Genomic DNA, 24639 nt, shown 5'->3' with positions numbered 1-24639 from the left:
ATGAATCAAATGAATCAAATGAATCAAATGAATCAAATGAATCAAATGAATCAAATGAATCAAATGAATCAAATGAATCAAATGAATCAAATGAACCAAATGATTCAAATGAATCAAATGAATCAAATGAATCAAATGAATTAAATCAATCAAATAAATCAAATAAATCAAATGAATCATATGAATCAAATGAATCAAATGAATCAAATGAATCAAATGAATCAAATGAATCAAATGAATCAAATGAATCAAATGAATCAAATGATTCAAATGATTCAAATGAATCAAATGAATCAAATGAATCAAATGAATCAAATGAATCAAATGAATCAAATGAATCAAGTGAATCAAATGAATTAAATGAATTAAATGAATTAAATCAATCAAATGAATCAAATGAATTAAATCAATCAAATGAATCAAATGATTCAAATGATTCAAATGATTCAAATGAATCAGATGAATCAAATAAATCAAATGATTCAAATGAATCAAATGAATCAAATGAATTAAATCAATCAAATAAATCAAATAAATCAAATAAATCAAATAAATCAAATAAATCAAATAAATCAAATAAATCAAATAAATCAAATGAATCAAATGAATCAAATGAATCAAATGAATCAAAAGGATCAAATGAATCAAATGAATCAAATGAATCAAATAAATCAAATGAATCAAATGAATCAAATGAATCAAATGAATCAAATGAATCAAATGAATCAAATGAATTAAATGAATTAAATGAATTAAATGAATTAAATGAATTAAATGAATTAAATGAATTAAATGAATTAAATGAATTAAATGAATTAAATCAATCAAATAAATCAAATGAATTAAATCAATCAAATGAATCAAATGAATCAAATGATGCAAATGAATTAAGTGAATCAAATGAATCAAATGAATCAAATGAATCAAATGAATCAAATGAATCAAATGAATTAAATCAATCAATTAAATCAAATAAATCAAATAAATCAAATAAATCAAATAAATCAAATGAATCAAATGAATCAAATGAATCAAATGAATCAAATGAATCAAATGAATCAAATGAATCAAATGAATCAAATGAATCAAATGAATCAAATGAATCAAATGAATCAAATGAATCAAATGAATCAAATGAATCAAATGAATCAAATGAATCAAATGAATCAAATGAATCAAATGAATCAAATGATTCCAATGATTCCAATGATTCAAATGAATCAAATGAATCAAATGAATCAAATGAATCAAATGAATCAAATGAATCAAATGAATCAAATGAATCAAATGAATCAAATGAATCAAATGAATCAAATGAATCAAATGAATCAAATGAATCAAATGAATCAAATGAATCAAATGAATCAAATGAACCAAATGATTCAAATGAATCAAATGAATCAAATGAATCAAATGAATTAAATCAATAAAATAAATCAAATAAATCAAATGAATCATATGAATCAAATGAATCAAATGAATCAAATGAATCAAATGAATCAAATGAATCAAATGAATCAAATGAATCAAATGAATCAAATGATTCAAATGATTCAAATGAATCAAATGAATCAAATGAATCAAATGAATCAAATGAATCAAATGAATCAAATGAATCAAATGAATCATATGAATCAAATGAATTAATTCAATCAAATAAATCAAATAAATCAAATAAATCAAATGAATCAAATGAATCAAATAAATCAAATGAATCATATGAATCAAATGAATCACATGAATCACATGAATCACATGAATCACATGAATCAAATGAATTAAATGAATCAAATTGATTTAATTCAATCAGTGAATACAATGTGTCAAATTAATGAAATGGATCAAATGAATAAAAAGAATGGATGAACAAAATGAATAAAGTATAAAATAAATGAAATGCATAAATAAATCAAACGAATCAAATAAACAAAATGAGCTGAAGTGATAAAATGAATAAAAAGAAGAAAATGAGCAGAATAAAATGCATTGATTAAAATGAAAAAATAAACAATGGTAAAAGGTTATAAATTAATATAAAGAAATAAATTGAATCAAATAAATTATTTGGATGAAATGATTAAAACTGAAAAAATAGTCAGATTATTAAAATGAAGAAACTGAACAAAATGAATAAACTGGAAAAAATGAATAAAATGCATACAATGAAAACAATGAATGATATGAGTAAAATGCACAAAAGAATAAACTGATCAGAGTGAATCCAAAGAATGAAACGAATAAAATAAGTAAAATGAACGCAGATGAACAAAACGAATAAAAAGATGCGGAATGAAATAATTAATTAAAATGAAATGGTCATATTTTTGAAGCCAAACACATTTTTGAATAAAGAAAATGACAAAACCGGATTGTACGAATTTGAAAACCATTGCATCAGAAAGTTTTGAAATGTTTTTGAAAATCCCATTTTCTGAGAAAAGGCTAATAAATATGCAATGGACTTTCTAGGGCTTCCATCCTTTTTTGGTTTTATTCTTTTTGTTTTCATGCTTCTTTACTTGACGAATTCAAAGTTTACTTTTTGGTCACATATTCCCGAAAAAAGATTTATGTGCAGAACAGAATTTACTGGTCCAGTATTTTAACGCGCAATTGAATATAGTAAAGTGAGACAAGGTCACATGTGCTCTCAAGCCCCTTGAACAGAGAACAACAGAAAGAGAATGCGATTCGTGAATGAGACAGGTAGATATTTCAAAGTTTTTATTTGAATTGAAGTAAATAGTGTGAAATGTCTAGGTTATGTCGATTGCATAAAAGCCGTGTTTGTATTGTTTCGTTCGGAATTCTCGTGCAGGAAATATGGATAAATAAATCCTATACAGACCAATATTGTGAAAAAGAAATGGTTCAAATTACTCAGTATATCCAAATATGGACGACGATAAGTTAGAAGACACATTGTAGTTGCATCCCCCATCGAGAGTGGGTACTTTGGGGACTTCTTTTCCTGGATCTAATTTGTGGTCTTTGATCCGTTATTTTTCATGAAAGTTCGTACCAATACAACGAATGTGCAGCTGATACAACTCATGGTTCATTCGCCTGCGCAACGTTCCGTCTTCCATCTGCACGCCACCATAGATGGTACGCAACACTTTTCGTTCGAAAACTCCAAGGGCGCGTTGGTCTCGTGGCCGTAGAGGACCACCGATCTAATCAGCGTCTTGAAGATAATCAACTTCGTGCGGCGGCGTATTTTGTTCGACCGGAGCGTCCTCTGGAGTCCAAAGTAGGCACGATTTCCCGCTATGATCCGTCTCTGAATTTCTCTGCTGTTATCATTGTCGTCGGTTACCAGTGAGCCCAAATACATGAATTCGTCGACCATCTCGATTTCGTCACCGTCAATCCGAACTCGGGTGGGAGATTCACATTGTCGTCTCTAGAACCTCTTCCTCTCATGTATTTTGTCTTCGAAATCCTGGCTTCAGCTTTCAGTCTTTGAGCATATATTTCATTCAAAATTCAATAGAGATACGAATAGTTTAAATATCGCACGTGGAATGTCTCTTTTGAAAATTTCCATCGTCAAACTTTCATATTACCCAGTTAAGCCAAATATTTTTCTGATATAGCCATGAATTTCCTTAATTATAGTGTAGATACAGGCTTTGAATACAATTGAATTAAAGTTGAGTTGATGTAGCAGCAGACAAAAAATAGTTTTGTTTTCTCAAACCTTCGCAATTACAATTAATAAATATTTCAGATTGGCAGAAGATCTTATCACACAACTTAGAAATGCATACAGAAATAGCTAGATAGATGCGATAGAAGAGAGACAGAGAGAGAGAGAGAAAGAGAGAAAAAGAGAGAGAGAGAGAGGGGGGGGGCGTGTGAGGAATGGCAAATGATGGTTAATGCAGTGACATTATTTTTATAGGTATATTATTATGATATATTGATTCTTACATTCTTATCATAAATAATGTAAGTAGTAATTTTTGCTCCATAACCAGTATAACCTAAATCTTGCAAAAGAGCTAAATTTTCGCTAGATTTTTGGGCTTCAAACATACAGTTGCTTTCGGTGACGCCACAAGTATAATTATATTAGAAATCTTTTATCTCACTACTAGGTGAATTACTTGTTGATCTGTGTATTGATATACCATCCAACATTTACCTCATGATTGAACGCAATGCCTAATCCAAGGAATAAATACTAGAACTCACTGTTTCTTTATCAACACATTATTTTGCCTTTGAAGTGAACTTATATATTGATTTTTGAGAAATAGTTCATTTATTATAAAGATAATTCACAAAATGTTCTCAACATCGAATTCCTTGAATCACGTAGATGTGTTTTCATACCCCGATATTCAAAATCGGTTTAGTTTTGCCCCTAAAACACCAGTAAATCAATACTCTGTATGAAACAATCTCATTTTTAATTAGTGGAAATTGGTAAGCGAGGACAAAAAAAACAAATATCTAATATCTCCGCCGCTCGTGCACGGATTTCGACAATCTATAGCTTGTTAGAAAGGTATTTTTACAAGCTTTCTATTTATGTGCAGTTTGTGCGACAATCTTGTATTGTTCGAAAGTTTTTTGCAAAAAACCTGCTGTGTTTTGACAAAATCGCCCATATCTCAGAAAGTAAACAACATATCGAAAATCAAAAATAATAGTGTCAAATGGCAATGTTAGGCCTTTCATTTGAAACTAATTTCATTAAGATCGGTTCAGCCATTGCTGAGATAATTACATGACATTTTGTACATACATACATACACACATACACACACACATACAGACATTGTCTCAATTTGTCGAGCTGAGTCGATTGGTATATGAAACTCGGCCCTCCGGGCCTCGGAAAAAGTTGTCAAAGTTTGAGCGAATCCTATACATTTCTTTTGTAAGAAATGTAAAAAGGTGATATTAAAGCCACGTACTTTTTACTTCAATCAACAGCATCTTACTCAGTTTCAACCTCAGTTTGAACAACTGCATCCTGCGTAAGACTCGGTCCATAGTTCCTAAATTAATTCATATTGATAATAGGAAATAAAGAAAACATAGGAATTGTTTTACCGATCGTATTCAGACACTGCATCTCGAACGAGTTCCTTTCTTTGGGAGATTTCATTATTCTCCTCCGCATAAATGTTTCCGACAGGCAAAAATTGACTCGGGAATGCACTTTTCTTCAGCTTGCGTTTGCAAAATTCAGTGTTTAGTAAAATATCCTTAAGTCTATAATCCTCTTCTAAAAAATGATTCGAATATATTTTGGCCCCTTTTATGTTCACCTCACTTCCAACTCCGCATGCTTTTATCCACAAAGCACATACTCCTTTTTGCTTTGGGAAAGTGAAAAACTTTTTCTTGGGACCGATTTTGTCGTCCTCATAACTTCACCATTTTACATGAATTTAAAAGTCACAAAATCAACACGCATTTGCTGCAAAATAAAATTAACGCCTGCCTACTATAATGTTTACGCTAACGATTTCTATGACGTCACCTGAAAGAATGTTTACACTTTAACGAACTAGCCTCTATATGTAAGCCGTGTACCCAACAGATCCAGCTAGATTTTGAAAACATGCGCCCCGGAGCAACCAGTAATTTTTATGCTCGATTTCCATTACTGCTCCAAAAGTTGGGAAAATTGGTTCAATGTGCGGTATCGAAGGACAAGGCAACGACACGACCTGAAACTTCATGGAAAATTCCGAAAAAAAAGTGTTCAAGAAATATCCCGCCAGTTACCAGTACATTGAGCGACCCCTCGGTAACGATGAAATATATATTTCTCACGCAACACTGCCTCGTTTTTTCTCAATGTTTATTTGAATACCCTAGCAACCAAAGTCCGTAACAGCTAGGAAAGAAAACATACTGTTTCGTTTGCTGCAAGAGTCGAAAGCAAACTTGTTTTTTCTTGGATTTCGGCAAAATTTGCTTCTTTCGAAGCCTTTTGGCCCGAAAAGTGTCTAAAACGTGAAGTGATAACTCCAATTATCAGTCAAGAAAAATGTTTCACATCCTCATAACACTTTGTTTATGTTTAGGTTGAAGAGCTAGGCAAGAACGCTAGCAAGCAGAAGATTGAGATCCGCTAAGAAACGTGTGGGTTGCTCGCAATCCATCGGGGTTTGCATTTGTAGAATTTGAAGATGCCTGGGATGCAGAGAATTCGGCGCGTGGTCTTGATGGAAAAACAGTCTGCGGCCGTTGTGCTCGGGTCGAACTATCTACCGGCAAGGGCGGTCGTTGTTTTCACTGTGGTGGCTGTCGTGACGCTTCCTTTACTGGCAATCAACACAATTTCTATCGCGTGCGATCGTTCTAACATTTGCCAACAGAATAACGCCCTAGTTCAGTTTTCACAGCTGCGATTGCAATCCTTTCAAGCTTCTCCACTCTCGCATACGTTCGCTCCGCTTTCGGCTATCAGGGTCTTGCATCTACACGAGAGCAATCAGACGAATATTGACCTCTCACTTCTCCCGCTTTGATTCGGCATTTGTCCGAAGCAACCCGAATGCCTTTCGCCCATCAATCGGATCTATTTCCGTTAACCTAAACCAGACTCTTGGACATAAACGCGGCTTCTCCCGCTCTCTCTTGTTCTTTAGCGTAAATACGCTACCGACAAAGTAACCATTTTCTTATATTGTCATCACACTGGTAAATGCGTTAACTTATTTTTGTATATTAGGTACCCTAAACAGTTTATCTACTACAGTGGCGAACCACCGCATGGCAAACGAGGTCGTGGCAACATCCATCCGGACGACAGACGCTACGAGTGTGGAGGGCGAGGTCATTATGTCCGAGATTATATTAAAGGAAGCAAGAGACCGCGGAGCCGCAGTTCACGTTCGCGCTCTCATAAGCTCCGAATTCGTTCCAAGAGTTACAATCGAAGCCGAAGCCGTGAACATGACCGCGACCGCCGTACCCAATCCAACACACTAAGGAAGACAACTCGCGAAAGTTCGATTACTCGTGATTATATTAAATCGCCACAACGTTCCAAGACCCACTCCTGGAGCCACCCCGTTCGACAACCAGATCAGGCTTCAGATCGCATCGCTGTTGACCGGTTGCATCGTTATGTACCTTGCAACACAACCTTCAGTTCATACGAGCAAATCACGGATCACAAATTAAAATTACATCATTGCAAATTGCTGCCCGTATAACAGATATATTTCTCAAGATGTATGCAATTTTGATAAAAAAATAGCTTTCTGCTCATTCAGAAACTGCACGGGGATGTCGGATCCGAGCATTTCTAGTGTTCACTGCTTTTAACGATGGGTTGGAATAATGCTACAAAAACTGTACGTCATCTAGAGAATGTTTTCTTGGAACAGAAATATAGATTGTTACATTCAATAATGCAATATACAGCTGCTAAAAATCCATGGTCTTTTGTGCTCCAAGGACAGGCTATGCGCGTTAAAATCGGTGTGTCAATTTTCTTGGGCAATGTCCAGTCCGCTGAATGCTTGCTGCAGGGCGGCACCTTCTTTAGAATGCTTTTCTATAGATTTGCTACTTTTTGAAAGCTTCCGATAGAATCGCTCTTTGCTGAATCTGTCCGATCGCCCGTTATAGCTTTTAAACTTCCTTCCGCTTACTGATGGTTGCCTTTGAATTAGCAGTGTAGCCACAACACTGCAAAACAACTCTTGCTGAATAGAAAAGAACGTGTTCAAACTATTTTTTCTTGATTCTTAATATTGAGAAAACCAATCACAAATACATTAGTTGCATCACGCTTCAAACCTAATTTCTTTAGGAGTTAAGAAAATAGCCTGATTTAAAAACCTAAAAAGCTCCCAACTGTCATTCGAAGGATAACTTCGTATCTAAGAGATGAGATAGTACAGTTAATCAAAACATCTGTATTAGATCTCCCCTAGTTCTATAATTTTATTAAAGCAAACCAAATGCGACATAGCTTATCTTTCGCTGTTAGAAAAAAAATCCCAACCCCTGGCTGTTAGTTCCGGCAGCCAGGGGTTGGGTTCCACCCTTTGAGTATCGCTCTTAGAACCATTTGACATCGTTGTGGCCGTTCTTGGTGACGACCATGGTGCGGGTGCGTTCTTTCTGCCGGATCATCACCCCAATCGACAATCGCGCAGTGTCTTGAAATCGCCCGGCGAAAGAAACTGATTGTACACCACTCCCTCGGTGTAGGTGAATCGATTGCGTTCGTTTTCCCATAATTTGATCTGATCGACATCCGTCGGTGGTAGGGCTGACTTGGTTTTGGCGGTATGTTTCGTGTTCAGCATCTTTAATGTTAACAAGAGGTCATAACAAATTTAAATTGCACGAAACTTTTCACTTACCGTGAGATGTGCGTGCTGTTCCAGATAGCTGATTATCTGTTCAGTTGTTATACCACCCCGGAAGGACTGCCTCACGGGTCAACACGCCAACCACGAGATTTGGGAAACGATGTAGTAGCTCTGTGACCCAGTAAAGCCCCTGCAGATTAGAATCCGTATACGCAAAAGCTCTGTAGTTTGTTTCAACCCCAATCTATCCTTTGTCTTGAGTCGAAACATTATCTTCCGGGTGGTCGGAATGGCGTTCTTCGAAGTAATGTTATTTTCCAATCGAGTAGTATAAAACCGCCGCTCCTTCCGCTTCTGCGGATAGGCTTAACCAAATTCTCGCAGATGCTGCAAGCATATAAGCAACCCTTGGCTCAATCCTTCGGAACTGTAATCTCGGCCAAGAGTTGAAAAGCTCAATTAAAACAACATCGACAGCCATTCGGCAAGGTCTAATCCACTAGCTTCGCACGTATCCAAATATTGTACCATAAAATGCCAAACCTGTGCCTGAGTATCCAGCAATTAGAATTTGAAGCCCAATCAAATTATTAATAATTACTTACTATAATTATTACTCTCTACACGACACAAAATATTCATCCGAATTTTTTTTTAACTGATAACGATTTTTCAAATAAATAACAGCGTAACCAACGGTTGCAACGGAAGGTTATTTGGAAAAAATAACAACAGATTCTTCAGTGTTGCAGGTTTCATATATTTTCCATCCAAATATCATATTTGGATACTGTCTGTACTAACAGGTTATCGTGCTCAATAAAATTACAAATTACAAATTACAAATATTTGACAGTACCAGTTACCTGAGTTACTGAGTGGTAATCAGATTTGTGATACAGTTTCGGAATGCAAGTGTCTAGTCGTGTCGTTGACAAGGGGCGTATTTATCATTATTGGACAAGGCGTATTTATCATTATTCGAAGAATACAAAACTGCGGCAGACGGACACAAAAAGGATTTTTTACTTTGTATGCTGTTGCCAGTGATCATCCAAACTAATTATCGCGTGAAGGGTAACTGGAAGCCTTCCATCAAAGAAACTCAGGATAGCTTCGTCTTGGAAGTTCAAGTAGGTTGCAATTTTTTCTTCATTTGCAACAATGTTAACATTTAAATATGTACAGAAGTCAATGGATATCTCCTATTAAAAGTCTTAATATTTTATTAGCGGTTTTACAGTAACGGCTTTAGGAGCGACCCCTTTGTTTTACAATGGAGAAGACATATACGTCCTAGCCCAGTACACGTGCTATTGGTAGGTGTCCAAGCTACCACAGGGGTGTACTGGGGGCATGTTGGGCTCGAATGGTGACGCTGCCATTAATACCGACTAAACTCCATTGGGCTCCGCCATCGTTTCCACCAAGAACTACCTCTCGGTATTACTTCTGGGGGGATGACTGTACTTGATGTACTCATTCACTCTCACTCACGCGTTCATACGTCCTGTATGAGGCTTACTTGGGTGCTCTCTCTATTGCACCTTGATTCACTCTCAAACACTCCATATGAGGCTGACTTTTGTGCTCACCTTTTTCGTTCCTTGCGAGCCTGACTTGTGTGCTCACCTTACTCATTCCTTGCTAGGCTTACTTTTGTGCTCGCCTCACGCATACCATGTGACTTGGGTGCTCACCCTATCACCTGGTTCACTCTCGGTTGTGCCACTCTATTGTACCTCTGTCACTCCCCCTGGCATCCCATGTGGGACATTTTCTTAAGCCCCACTTCTGACATACCACGCGAGGCTGACTTGTGTGCTCATCTTTTTCATTCCTTGCTAGGCTTACTATTGTGCTACCATGTGAGGCTGACTTTTGTGCTCACCCTTAACACACCGTGTGAGACTGACTTGGATGCTCACCCTTTCACTCCTCTGCCACGCCACGAGGCATCGATAGCTAAATCCCAGCATACTACGCTACGACCCTCCCGTCTTGGCATGAGGCAGTCCACTTATACGCCTATACACTCGCTCTTCTGTCTTGCTTCGGGGTGGCTGGGTTTACCCCTTAAGAGGTTGCCAGTGGCTGCGCCAAACCTGCCTTAGCATGAACAGACCATTCACTCCCTTTTTTGCGCTCGGTCTTTAAGCTCCAACTAACCAATCACTAGTTAGCCGTGCCCGTCGTCTGTTACTCGGTTCGCCAGATTACCTGTAGCCTACAGGCAATCTGGGTGGTAGCAGCCGAGACTGCGTTCCACTTCTCCACCGATTGACATATCCGCTGAATAAGGGTACCAGGGGTTGTGTCCCAGCCACAGACGTCAAGCATTGCTCTTCTTTCGACGTCGAACCGAGGACATACGAACAGTATGTGTTCGGCAGTTTCGTCTACACCTGGGAAGTCTGGGCAGGCTGGGACCCCCGCGTGCCCGAACCTGTGGAGGTACTGTCGGAAACAGCCATGGCCTGACAGGAATTGTGTCAGGTGGAAGTGAACTTCCCCATGGGGTCTTTCCACCCAGCTCGATATGTTAGGTATCAGCCGGTGGGTTCACCTACCTTTCGAGGAGTTATCCCGCTCACGCTGCCATCTGGCGACCGAGGTCACCCTGGTGCGCTCGCGGGTTTCTCTATTTCCACGTAGCTCGAAACACTCCTCATCTTCCCGAATGACCAGCCCGACTGGCATCATGCTCGCTATCACGCAGGTTGCATCGTGTGATACCGTGCGGTAGGCAGATATCACTCTGAGTTACCCTCAGTGCTCTTGATCATGACGGGCCGCCGTACCTGAGGATAGATACGGCAACGCCTGCCAGTAACCTACGTCTACTGGCACACACTTTTGAGCTGTTGGACATCATTCTCGATAGAGCCGCAACAACAGTCGACGCTCTCTTGCATGTATAGTCGACATGGCTGCCGAAGGTCAGCTTGTCGTCTATAATGACTCCGAGAGACTTCAGACTTCGCTGTGAAGTGATCGCGACTTCTCCCACATGGATAACTGCATGTTGTGCCGACTTGCGGTTGTTGACGATAACTACCTCCGTCTTATGATGAGCGAGCTCCAGGCCTCTCGCGCTCATCCATTCCTCCACCGTGCTGATCGCGTGTTCTGCGGTTAGTTCTACCTCAGGAATTGACTCCCCGTAGACCTCCAAGGTTACGTCGTCCCCGTAGACCTCCAAAGTTACGTCGATCTTGACCCCAGGAGGGAACTTCAGTCTCAGAACCCCGTCATACATGAGGTTCCATAGCACCGGGCCTAACTCCGCTAGCGAATGACGGATCTCAATAGTAGCATGTCTGTAATAATACACGTACATGGAACTATTGAGAACTAGAGCTACTGGTACAAAGCCCTGGTGAAGGAGGATGGTTGTGATGATCTGGGCCGCGGTCACCACGTGAAGCAAGATAGGTCATAACCAATTCCAAGGCGTGAAGCGACCCGTGCCGAGGGATGAGTGATTGAGGGGATGAAAAAGATGCTCGATCGTTAACGGAGCCTGTGGGGTACCTGGGCAACCCCCACAGTAAGCGTCCCTTACCACGTTAATGCGGAGCTCTGGCGTGGCGGACATTTATTCTCGCGCTACTCTTGGGTTCAAACATGGAGAAAAACAAAAACAAAAACAATCAAACAGAGGTGCCAAACCCCTTTGCTAGAGGTGGTTTGGCGAGGTCTAATGGGGAGAGTAGTGGAGCGACGAGTGCTGCATCTGATAGCACCAGTGATCCCCCAGTAGTGGTAGGAAATAGCCCTACCAACGCACTGGACGGGCCACTATCCGCGATGCGCAAAGTGGTGGAGCAGCTCGATCCAATAATCGAGTTCACTAGCGCAAAGCAAAACATAAGCAAGGAGTTAAAGCAGAGTCTCCTGGAGCTCCGGAAAACTGTTCGTGTCGCAAGACAGAAACAGCAGGCTTATGCCAAGAGGGTGGAATGTCGGGAGAAGTCCGACAGAGAAACCCAGAGAGAAGGTGGATACAGGCACTCAGACAGTGGCCTTCACCTGCTATGGAGCAGCCATGTCGTTCGAAGCGGCGGCCGAGTTCCCCTCGAAGGGAAAAGGCAAGGGCAAGGGCAATCGTAAGACGCCGTCGAACGCGAAGCGCCCTAGGAAGTCGCCAGGCGAGGGTGCAAAAACCGACACCACGCGGCGTGCAACCGTTAAGGCCAAACGCCGTTTGGCCGAGGTAAGCGACGGCGAGATTGACCTCGCTGGGCAGAGCGATGGTACCAGCAACCCGGCGCGACTGGGGCAGGGGGGCGTAAACCCCTGGACGCTGGTCACCAAGAAGAAGCCGGCATCGACACCGGAGGTACCGCGGCCCGCGAAGAAGGCCAAGGACAGAGGTGAGGCCTTGTGGTTAAAAACCGACAAGGACAAATACGCCGACGTCCTAAAGTCGATGAAGGCGGCCGAAAGCCTTTCGACCCTTGGCCAAGATGTGCGTAGCGTGAGACGCACCAAAACGGGAGAAATGCTTCTGGTGCTGAAGCGAGGCGCACAATCTAGTGCGGTGTACAAGAGGTCCTTGGAGAAGGCGCCCAGGTCAGGTCGCTAGGGGCGGAAATGACTCTCCATTGCAAGCATCTGGACGAGTTCACGACCGCAGAAGATGTCGTCGCAGCCGTTAAGGAGCAATGCGTCGTCACAATCGAGCGGGCCTCTGTGCGATTGAGAGATGGACCCTCTGGCACCCAAGTAGCCTACCTCAGGCTACTGAAGGCGGATGCCAAAAAGGTAACCGAGAAAGGTAAGCTGAAGATCGGCTGGTCGGTATGCCCAATTAGCGTACCCCAGCCGCCTTCAGTGGATAGGTGCTATCGGTGCCTTGAGTCCGGCCACAAAGCCTACGAGTGCAAGAACATAGACAGGAGCAAACTATGTCGTCGCTGCGGCGAGGAGGGGCATAAGGAGCGGGGTTGCACTAAGGCGCACAAGTGCCTTATCTGCACCGCTAAGAAGCAAGCCCATAAACATGCCATGGGCGAACCTTCGTGCCCTTTCGGCGAGGCAAATAAGAAGAAGCCGTGAACGTCACACAGCTAAATCTTAACCATTGTGCAGCAGCCCAACAGCTGCTGTGGCAGTCGGTCTCGGAGTCGAGGACAGATGTCGCCCTCCTATCAGACCCGTACAGCATCCCTGTCGGCAACGGCAATTGGGTGTCGGACGGGTCTGGAATGGTGGCAATCTGTACAACGGGACGGTTCCCGGTTCAAGAGGTAATACACTCCTCCGCCGAGGGTGTTGCGATTGCCAAGATCAATGGTGTGTTCTATTGCAGCTGCTACGCTCCACCAAGGTGGCCCATAGAACAGTTCAACCAGATGATCGACAGGCTCTCGTCGGACCTAGTGGGCCGGAAACCGGTAGTTATAGCGGGAGACTTTAACGCTTGGGCAGTGGAGTGGGGCAGCCGCTGTACAAATAGCAGGGGTCCAGTGCTAATGGAGGCGCTTGCGAAGCTCAATACTGTGCTAGCTAATAATGGCTCCGCTAGTACATTCCGTAGAAACGGAGTGGAGGCGTGGATTGACGTAACATTTGCCAGCCCGAGTCTGGCTCCAGGCATGGAATGGAGGGTAGACGAAGGCTACACCCATAGCGATCATTTAGTAATCTGCTTTAGGATCAACTATGTGCAGCATCAGAGGGCGGGAGATTCCTGTCAGGTACGCGGGTGGAAGTCCAATCACTTCGACAGCGATGCTTTCACCGCGGCCCTGGGACTGGAGGCCAACACCGACAGTCTAAGCGGGGATGCGCTGGTAGCTGTTCTATCACGTGCGTGCGACGCCACTATGCCGAGAAAAACACTGCCAAGAAACGGCAGATGCCCGGTATACTGGTGGAGTGCCGAGATTGCAGCTCTACGGTCAGCCTGCCTCAGAGCCAGACGTAGGATGCAAAGAGCTCGCACCGAGGATGCAAGAGAGAACCGCCGTGAAGTGTTTCGAGCTGTGAAATTGGCCCTTAACAAGGCCATTAAAAGCAGCAAGAGAGCGTGTTTCGAATACCTGTGTGAGAGTGCCAACGCGAATCCGTGGGGCGACGCCTACAGGATTGTGATGACCAAGACCAAAGGGGGCTCTTCACCCCCAGAACGGTCTCCGGACCGGTTGGCAACGATTATCGAAGTACTCTTCCCGTCTCGAACCACAAGCCCCTGGCCACCTGCACTACGAGACAGTGCGGGCACGGCCGAAATGATGGCTCCAGTGTCGAATGAAGAACTACTAGCAGTGGCTAAATCTCTAGCAATGAACAAAGCTCCAGGGCCGGATGGAGTTCCAAACAACGCTCTCAAGGCAGCGATCATAGCGAACCTGAACATGTTCAGGCTAGCTATGCAGAGATGCCTTGATGAGTGCCGTTTCCCCGATAGATGGAAAAGGCAGAAATTGGTGCTGTTGCCGAAGCCCGGGAAGCCGCCAGGCGACCCATCGGCGTACAGACCAATCTGTCTGATTGACACGACTGGCAAACTGCTTGAGAGGATTATCCTCAACAGGGTAACCCCGTACGCAGAAGATACGGACGGCCTGTCAAGCAACCAGTTTGGCTTTCGGAAGGGTAAGTCCACAGTGGACGCTCTCAACTCAGTGATAAGTACTGCCGAGATAGCGATCCAACGGAAAAGGCGAGGTATTCGATACTGTGCGTTAGTGACACTTGACGTGAAGAACGCATTCAACAGCGCAAGATGGGATGCCATCGCGCTCTCGTTACACCGGCTTAGCCTACCGGTGGGTCTGTATCGGATCCTGGAAAGTTACTTCCAGAACCGCGTACTGCTATACGAGACCGATGCCGGTCAGAAAAGGGTTCCGATTACCGCCGGAGTCCCGCAGGGCTCGATCCTAGGCCCGGTGCTATGGAACCTGATGTATGACGGGGTTCTGAGACTGAAGTTCCCTCCTGGGGTCAAGATCGTCGGCTTTGCCGACGACGCAACCTTGGAGGTCTACGGGGAGTCAATTCCTGAGGTAGAACTAACCGCAGAACACGCGATCAGCACGGTGGAGGAATGGATGAGCGCGAGAGGCCTGGAGCTCGCTCATCATAAGACGGAGGTAGTTATCGTCAACAACCGCAAGTCGGCACAACATGCAGTTATCCATGTGGGAGAAGTCGCGATCACTTCACAGCGAAGTCTGAAGTCTCTCGGAGTCATTATAGACGACAAGCTGACCTTCGGCAGCCATGTCGACTATACATGCAAGAGAGCGTCGACTGTTGTTGCGGCTCTATCGAGAATGATGTCCAACAGCTCAAAGGTGTGCGCCAGTAGACGTAGGTTACTGGCAGGCGTTGCCGTATCTATCCTCAGGTACGGCGGCCCGTTATGGTCAAGACCACTGAGGGTAACCAGTTACCTACAGAAACTGGAGAGCACCTACCGCGTGATGTGCCTCAGAGTGATATCTGCCTACCGCACGGTATCACACGATGCATCCTGCGTGATAGCGAGCATGATGCCAGTCGGGCTGGTCATTCGGGAAGATGAGGAGTGCTTCGAGCTACGTGGAAATAGGGGAGCCCGCGAGCGCACCAGGGTGACCTCGTCGCCAGATGGCAGCGTGAGTGGGACAACTCCTCGAAAGGTAGGTGAACCCACCGACTGATACCTAGCATATCGAGCAATTCCTGTCAGGCCATGGCTGTTTCCGACAGTACCTCCACAGGTTCGGGCACGCGGAGGTCCCAGTCTGCCCGGACTGCCCAGGTGTAGACGAAACTGCCGAACACATACTGTTCGTATGTCATCGGTTCGACGTCGAAAGAAGAGCAATGCTTGACGTCTGTGGCTGGGACACAACACCTGATACCCTTATTTAGCGGATGTGTCAATCGGTGGAGAAGTGGAACGCAGTCTCGGCTGTTACCATCCAGACTGCCTGTAGGCTACAGATAATCTGGCGAACCGAGCAACAGACGACGGGCACGGCTAACTAGTGATTGGTTAGCTGGAGCGAAAAAGGCCAAGCGTAAAAAAAGGGAGTGAATGGTCTGCTCATGCTGAGGCAGGTTTGGCGCAGCGACTGGCAACCTCGTAAGGGGTAAACCCAGCCACCCCGAAGCAAGACAGAAGAGTGAGTGTATAGGCGTATAAGTGGACTGCCTCATGCCAAGACGGGAGGGTCGTAGCGCAGTATGTTGGGACTTAGCTATCGATGCCTCATGGCGTGGCAGGGGAGTGTAAGTGTGAGCATCCAAGTCAGTCTCACACGGCATGTTAAGGGTGAGCACAAAAGACAGCCTCACATAGTATGGAAGAGGAAAGCACAAAAGTAAGCCTAGCAAGGAATGAGTAAGGTGAGCACACAAGTCAGCCTCGCATGGTATGTCAGAAGTGGGGCCTAAGAAAAATGCCCCACATGGGATGCCAGGGGGAGTGACAGAGGTACAATAGAGTGGCATGATCGAGAGTGAATCAGGTGACAGGGCGAGCACCCAAGTCAGCCTCACATGGTATGGGTGGGGCGAGCACAAAAGTAAGCCTAGCAAGGAATGAGTAAGGTGAGCACACAAGTCAGCCTCGCAAGGAACGAAAAAGATGAGCACAAAAGTCAGCCTCATGTGGGAGTGTTTGAGAGTGAATCAAGGTGCGATAGAGAGAGCACCCAAGTAAGCCTCATACAGGACGTATGAACGCGTGAGTGAGAGTGAATGAGTACACTAAGTACAGCCATCCCCCCAGAAGTAATACCGAGAGGTAGTTCATGGGAGGAACGATGGCGGAGCCCAATGGAGTTTAGTCGGTATTAATGGCAGCGTCACCATTCGAGCCCGACACGCCCCCAGTGCACCCTGTGCGGTAGATTGGACCCTACCAACAGCACGTGTACTGGGATAGGACGTATATGTCTTCTCCATTGTAAAAAAAGAAAATAGCACCGGGCCTAGGATCGAGCCTTGCGGGACTCCGGCGTTAATCGGAACCCTTTTCTGACCGGCGTCGGTCTCGTATAGCAGTACACGATTCTGGAAGTTACTTTCCAGGATCCGATACAGACCCATCGGTAGGCTAAGCCGGTGTAACGAGGGCGCGATGGCATCCCAGCTTGCGCTGTTGAATGCGTTCTTCACGTCAAGTGTTATTAACGCACAGTATCGAATACCTCGCCTTTTCCGTTGGATCGCCATCTCGGCAGTCTTTGTCACTGAGTTGAGAGCGTTCACTGTGGACTTACCCTTCCGAAAGCCAAACTGGTTGCTTGACAGGCCGTCCGTACCTTCTGCGTATGGGGTTAGCCTGTTGAGGATAATCCTCTCAAGCAGTTTGCCAGTTGTGTCGATCAGACAGATTGGTCTGTACGCCGATGGGTCGCCTGGCGGCTTCCCGGGCTTCGGCAGCAACACCAATTTCTGCCTTTTTCATCTATCGGGGAAACGACACTCGTCAAGGCACCTTTGCATAGCTAGCCTGAACATGATCGGGTTCGCTATGATCGCTGCCTTGAGAGCGCTGTTTGGAACTCCATCCAGCCCTGGAGCTTTGTTCATTGCTAGGGATTTAGCCACTGCGAGTAGTTCTTCATTCGACACTGGAGCCACCGTTTCGGCCGTGCCCGCACTGTCTCGTAGTGCAGGTGGCCAGGGGCTTGTGGCTCGAGACGGGAAGAGTACTTCGATAATCGTCACCAACCGGTCCGGAGACCGTTCTGGGGGTGAAGAGCCACCTTTGGTCTTGGCCATCACGATCCTGTCACCCCACGAATGCACGTTGGCACTCTCACACAGGTTGTCGAAACACGCTCTCTTGCTGCTTCTATTGGCCTTGTTAAGGGCCAATTTCGCAGCTCGAAACACTTCACGGCGATTTTCTCTTGCATCCTGGGTGCGAGCTCTTTGCATCCTACGTCTAGCTCTGAGGCAGGCTGATCGTAGAGCTGCAATCTCGGCACTCCACCAGTATACCGGGCATCTGCCGTTTCTTGGCAGGGTTTTTCTCGACATAGTGGCGTCGCACGCGCGTGATAGAACAGCTACCAGCGCATCCCCGCTTAGACTGTCGGTGTTGGCCTCCAGTCCCAGGGCCGCGGTGAAAGCTTCGCTGTCGAAGTGATTGGACTTCCACCCGCGTACCTGACAGGGATCTCCCGCCCTCGGATGCTGCACACCATAGTTGATCCTAAAGCGGATTGCTAAATGATCGCTATGGGCGCAGCCTTCGTCTACCCTCCATTCCATGCCTGGAACCAGACTCGGGCTGGCAAATGTTACGTCAATCCACGCCTCCACCCCGTTTCTACGGAATGTACTAGCGGAGCCATTATTAGCTAGCACAGTATCGAGTTTCGCAAGCGCCTCCATTAGTGCTTGGCCCCTGCTATTTGTACAGCGGCTGCCCCACTGAACAAGCGTTAAAGTCTCCCGCTATGACTACCGGTTTCCGGCCCACTAGGTCTGACGAGAGCCTATCGATCATCTGGTTGAACTGTTCTATGGGCCACCTTGGTGGAGCGTAGCAGCTGCAATAGAACACACCATTGATCTTGGCAATCGCAACACCCTCGGCGGAGGAGTGTATTACCTCTTGAACCGGGAACCGTCCCGTTGTACAGATTGCCACCATTCCAGACCCGTCCGACACCCAATTACCGTTGCCGTCAGGGTTGTTGTACGGGTCTGATAGGAGGGCGACATCTGTCCTCGACTCCGAGATCGACTGCCACAGCAGCTGTTGGGCTGCTGCACAATGGTTAAGATTTAGCTGTGTGACGTTCACGGCTTCTTCTTATTTGCCTCACCGAAGGGACACGCTCCTGTCTATGCCTTTACACTCGTAGGATTTATGGCCGGACTCAGGGCACCGATAGCACCTATCCACTGAAGGTGGCTGGGGTATGCTTATTGGGCATACCGACCAGCCGATCTTCAGTTTACTTTTCTCGGTTACCTTTTTGGCATCCGCCTTCAGTAGCCTGAGGTAGGCTACTTGGGTGCCGGAGGGTCCCCCTCTCAAGCGCACAGAGGCCCGCTCGATTGTTACGTCGCATTGCTCCTTGACGCCTGCGACGACATCCTCTGCGGTCGTGAACTCGTCCAGATGCTTGCACTGGAGAGTCATTTCCGCCCCCAGCGACCTGACCTGGGTGCCTTCACCAAGGACCTCTTGGACCAAGGCCTTGTACATCGCACTAGATTGTGCGCCTCGCTTCAGCACCAGAAGCATTTCTCCTGTGTTGGTGCGTCTCACGCTACGCACATCTTACCCAAGGGCCGAGAGGCTTTCGGCCGCCTTCATCGACTTTAAGACATCGGCGTATTTGTCGGTTTTTAACCACAAGGCCTCGCCTCTGTCCTTGGCCTTCTTCGCGGGCCGCGGTACCTCCGGTGTCGGTGCCGGCTTCTTCTTGGTGACCAGCGTCCAGGGGTTTACGCCCCCCTGCCCTGGTCGCACCGGGTTGCTGGTACCATCGCTCTGCCCAGCGAGGTCACTCTCGCCCTCGCTTACCTCGACCAAACGGCGTTTGGCCTTAACGGTTGCACGCCGTGTGGTGTCGGTTTTTGCACCCTCGCTTGGTTACTTCCTAGCAGGCATGGGAAAATTCGTTCACTCGCGCGACTGTTGCTAACTGTGGATCACAAAGTAGTCAAAATTTTGTGCTCACTAATTAACCATAATCAACGCACGAATGGAGAAGTCTAATAACTTCAGAGCAGGTCACTAGATGGGCAAACTGCGAATAAAAAGTGTAGCTTAAACAATTTAAGAGCAGCGTCAATTCTTCGCTCGTGAATGTTTGTCACTAGCTTCGCGAAGCTCACAAAGGTTTCTTCATGCATGATTAAAACATAGTACCTATTTTTGCACTGGATTTTTTGCTGACAGATCGCGTTATGGGTAGTTTTGTGATACACTACTAGCAATTTGATCTATTGAAGTTCCTTGCGGCCTATTTGTTAGTAGTGCATTGTTGTAAATTTTTAAAATTATCAGATAGTTTTAAAATGGTATATGGTTTTCCAATTATTAATTGTATTGTGCGAATATGAAAATGAAATAAAACTGTATAATGAAAATCCTATGCAAACCGCGAACCGCTCGAGAAGAGCTTCGCGAACGAAGCCATCCGCGTTGGGGAAGGAAAGAATTAAAACACAACTGATGTGCTTCTTCGTTGGTTATTATAGCTTCGAATCGCATGTGTCCGTAACGACAGGTTGCTAGGTATCATTTTCGAAGCTAACAGAATGCATCACAACTAAAGAAAGCTGGCTTGCGAAGCGCGAACGATCGGTTCACGATGCGATTTTTCCCATGCTTGCTTCCTAGGGCGCTTCGCGTTCGACGCCGTCATGCGATTGCCCTTGCCTTTGCCCTTCGAGTGGAACTCGACCGCCGCTTCGAGCGACATGGCTGCTCCATAGAAGGTGAAGGCCACTGTCTGGGTACCTATGTCGACCTTCTCTCTTCCCTCCCTCTTGGAGGCCACTGTCTGGGTTTCTCTGTCGTACTTCTCCCGACATTCCACCCTCTTGGCGTAAGCCTGCTGTTCCTGTTTTGCGACACGAATAGCTTTCCGGAGCACCAGGAGGCTCTGCTTCAGCTCCTTGCTTATATTTTGCTTTGCGCTAGTGAACTCGATTATTGAATCGAGCTGCTCCACCACTTTGCGCATCGCGGATAGTGGCCCGTCCAGTGCGTTGGTAGGGCTATTTTCTACCACTGCTGGGGAGTCACTGGTGCTATCAGATGCAGCACTCGTCGCTCCACCACTCTCCCCACTGGACGGGGGGGGGGGGGGGGGGGGGGGGGTGACCTCGCCAAACCAGCTCTAGCAAAGGGGTTTGGTTCTGTTATATAAAACTGAAAAGCGGATGTTCTATTCAGTTTAAAAATCTAAATTTTGAAACAAATCTGTTCGAAATTATAAAACAAAACGCTCTGCTGGGGAAGTGAATGTTTCAGTTCCAGTTCTACTTTGAAACTCCTATACAAAATAAAACGCTCCTGAACATGCCCTTACTGGGTTATGGAACTATGCTGCATATAATGGCAAGTTAGTCCCATATGGATAGAGAACTCCATGGAACATGAGACTGATGTGCGACTATGGGCAGTACGGGCTGCCAACGTAATACAAAATGAACAATCTTTTTTATTGTGCACAGCGACGGTTGTTTCGGTGTGATGTTGTTATCTTTACTGACTGAGGATGTCTGGCATGTCTGAATATTTGCCATTATTTCATTTTCATTTTGCAGCGATTGGTGGAGCAATGAGAGCGCAAGTCAGTCCAAAGCCAGGGGTAATGGCTGAATGGTCCATGCAGACCAGAAAAGCGCCATGGGAGAGAATAAGGATATGGGTTGGGGTATGGTTTAGGAATTGATGTATGCTGGACGAATAATTGCGTTGCAGGAAGTGATGTAAAGAGTGAATTAAACAGTACTGCTGTGGGCTGTTCAGAATATATATCTCCAAAAGGATGGATATGAAAATACAAGATTAAATGATATCAATTTATAAGTGCTAAATAGTTCACTTTATTTCGTGCTGTTGTCAAGTTTGCGATATCGCGAGCGTAGGTGTGCGTGGATTATCGAAGGGCTCAAGCGTTTGTTTGTTCACGTGTTTGTCGAGTGTGCCAACACGTATGTGACTTCGCGTATATAAATTCGATTTTATAACTGTGTGGCTATTTCATATTCGCGTGTGTTCTTGAATGATCGCGCGGACCGTGAATCTGATGCTTAATTTTCAGTGTAAGGTTCAAATTCTAGAAGAGTGTTCCCCCACAATGGATGATTGCAGCTGTATGCATGTGCGCGTTTGTGACCAGGTTTGTGTTATCGCAAAGGCCACGAGTTTTTGTACGTTTAAAATGGGAAATATTGTGAGTGTATATGAGATAATGTGCAATTGATTGTGTTAGTGAGTGTTAGTATGAATCAATTTTAAGATATAGTTATAGAAGGAAACATAACATGCCTAATAAGGAAAAAAATATGCAAAAAGATTAATTAGAAGTGTAAAAATCAGACATTATTTTTGGTAAGAATGAGTAGTGGAAAAGCAAATTAATAGAAGTACAACAAAAACAGACTAATGGTGTAGAAGAAAAGAAGACATGTAACATGCAATCAAACTACTTGAACTCGTCGAAATGCTAGCAAATGATGTTTATATAAAATTAACGACAATTACATTTTGTTAGAATTTTATAATGTTATGTTGACCGGGAATAGATAATTCACGTGCCTTGGTAAATTAATTGTACCTTAATTTATCCAATACGATCTTCCCGAGTGAATTGTATCTAATGCACAAATTGAACACCGGACCCACTATTTTATCACATACGCCACTTCTGCATCCATTCCCTGAATCAGTCACAAATACAAATACTCAGACGAACACATGCACAGATAGATATACGACCAGCACATAACCATTGTGCACTAGCACTAAAAACTACAATTATTACAAAACGATCACTAATAGGATTAGTGGTTCTTTAGTACTGATGCACGCAATATCGCTGTATCATATTTTTAATTCCGAGACTCACTCCTATTGATATTGCTAAGTGTTTAATTTATCGAAACACGTATAATGCTTATTATTATAGTGGAACATCTTAGCAATAATCGCAAGTTCGGGAAAGATGCTTCTTTTATTTACGCGAAAATATAACTGTAAACGTATATCATGCCTGGAGTGCGTCTAAATATATGGGATACAAAAACTATAAATATATTTCCGTATGATAATCGGATTTATTTCAGTCAATGTCTTGCAATTTTGTTAATTTGTTCATTCAAACAATGTGACTGCTAAAGTAGAAAAAAGGTATTTTGTTGTTAATGTATTATATTGTCAATTCTTTTCCCATAAACTAAGGAGTAAGTACTTTTTTCATTTGAATTAATTTTTTAGTAAATCTATCTATATATATATATATATATATATATATATATATATATATATATATATATATATATATATATATATATATATATATATATATATATATATATATATATATATATATATATATATATATATATATATATATATATATATATATATATATATAAAAGTCAAAGTTTGCATGTATACGATTTATGGACTCCCAAACGGCTTAACTGATTGCCGTAAAAATTTATGCACACTAGGCATTTGTTCCGGAGCGTGTTTGTGTGCTATTGGTTGGGAATTATCTGCCGCCAGATGGTGCTTCGGAACAAGTTGTGTTTTCCTCCTACTTCGTTGAAAGTCGCAGCAACGCGTGATAGGTATTAGCTAGTTATTTATAAAATTAGTTTATTTTGTTTTTCAGATAATTTAAACCCTGTAAACTGCAATAGTATGTTAATTTCGGTGTTATGTCAACAAATTGTTAAGTTTGAATTTCGTTAAAGTGCATTTCAGTATTTTCTAGTGAAATTCATGAAGCAAACTAATCGATATTTATTTTTCATGTAGCGCAAATATAAACCATTATGAGTCATACAGAACTAGTATGTTTCCTCTGCAATCGAAGATTTCCCGGAACGAAAGTATTAATGAAACATTTATCAAATGTCAGATCTCACAATCTGAATCAGCACAGCGTATTCAAATGCGCCTACGAAAATTGTGGAAGACAATATACGAACAGTAGAAGTTTTGTACGCCACATGGAAAAAGAACATCCTCCAAACGAACCAGAGGATTGGAGATCTTAAAAGATACACGTAACACAAACAAACATTGTAATGACTTCAGATATCAGGTATCACAACAATAATTTTGTTTTAATAGATCGAATTATTTTTTCCCACCCTTGTTTATATTACTACAAACACGTCGAGTTGATATACTTTATGTAAAGATTTTCCATCATTGTTTTATTTTCCAGAATTATTGATGCTCCCGGCAAAAGCACTGATATATTCGATTTGGATCAGATATCAACGTCACATAGCACTACTACTTTAGAGCAAAATGATAAGGATTTCTGGGAGGATTTAAGGCATTATGATGAAGACAATACATTAACTTCATTTTTTTTTACTATTTTTGTTAACGACCTATTGAGTCAATTTGTCAACAGTTGTTTCGACATTTAATTAGCAAGGGACTGGAAGGTGAAGTATATTTTTCAATATTTAGAGCCATAGTACTGCAGTCGGTTCCGACAGCATGAAGTAACAAGTTACTTTACGCTTGTCCGGACATGCCGTAAACTCAGGTGATTCGCATTTCTAATGCCAAAAGACCCTGACTCCTACGGTAGCAGACAAAAAGTTAAGACGCCGGTGAGCTCTAAGCTTGCATATATGATCTTTCCACGCTTTTCTAAACTTTCTCCCTTCA

The 24639-nt window shown here is 43.6% G+C and overlaps 1 protein-coding gene and 1 long non-coding RNA gene across 2 annotated transcripts in view; both read right to left on the bottom strand.

The window, feature by feature from the left end:
* LOC131683215 (acyl-CoA synthetase short-chain family member 3, mitochondrial) overlaps nucleotides 1-24639 on the bottom strand; it is a 967052-nt gene that overhangs the window by 530786 nt on the left and 411627 nt on the right. The gene's annotated exons all lie outside the window — the stretch shown is intronic.
* Nucleotides 7663-8975, bottom strand: LOC131683222 (uncharacterized). The gene is made up of 3 exons (XR_009304434.1): nucleotides 8903-8975; nucleotides 8349-8846; nucleotides 7663-8291 (listed from the first exon to the last, which is right to left on the bottom strand). It is a non-coding gene; the product is annotated as an uncharacterized LOC131683222 (long non-coding RNA).

This window comes from Topomyia yanbarensis, chromosome 2 (genome assembly GCF_030247195.1).
Source record: "Topomyia yanbarensis strain Yona2022 chromosome 2, ASM3024719v1, whole genome shotgun sequence".
Taxonomy (NCBI): Eukaryota; Metazoa; Arthropoda; class Insecta; order Diptera; family Culicidae; genus Topomyia; species Topomyia yanbarensis.
Note: the sequence above shows the minus strand (reverse complement) of the source record. Positions and strands in the feature narration are given on the sequence as shown.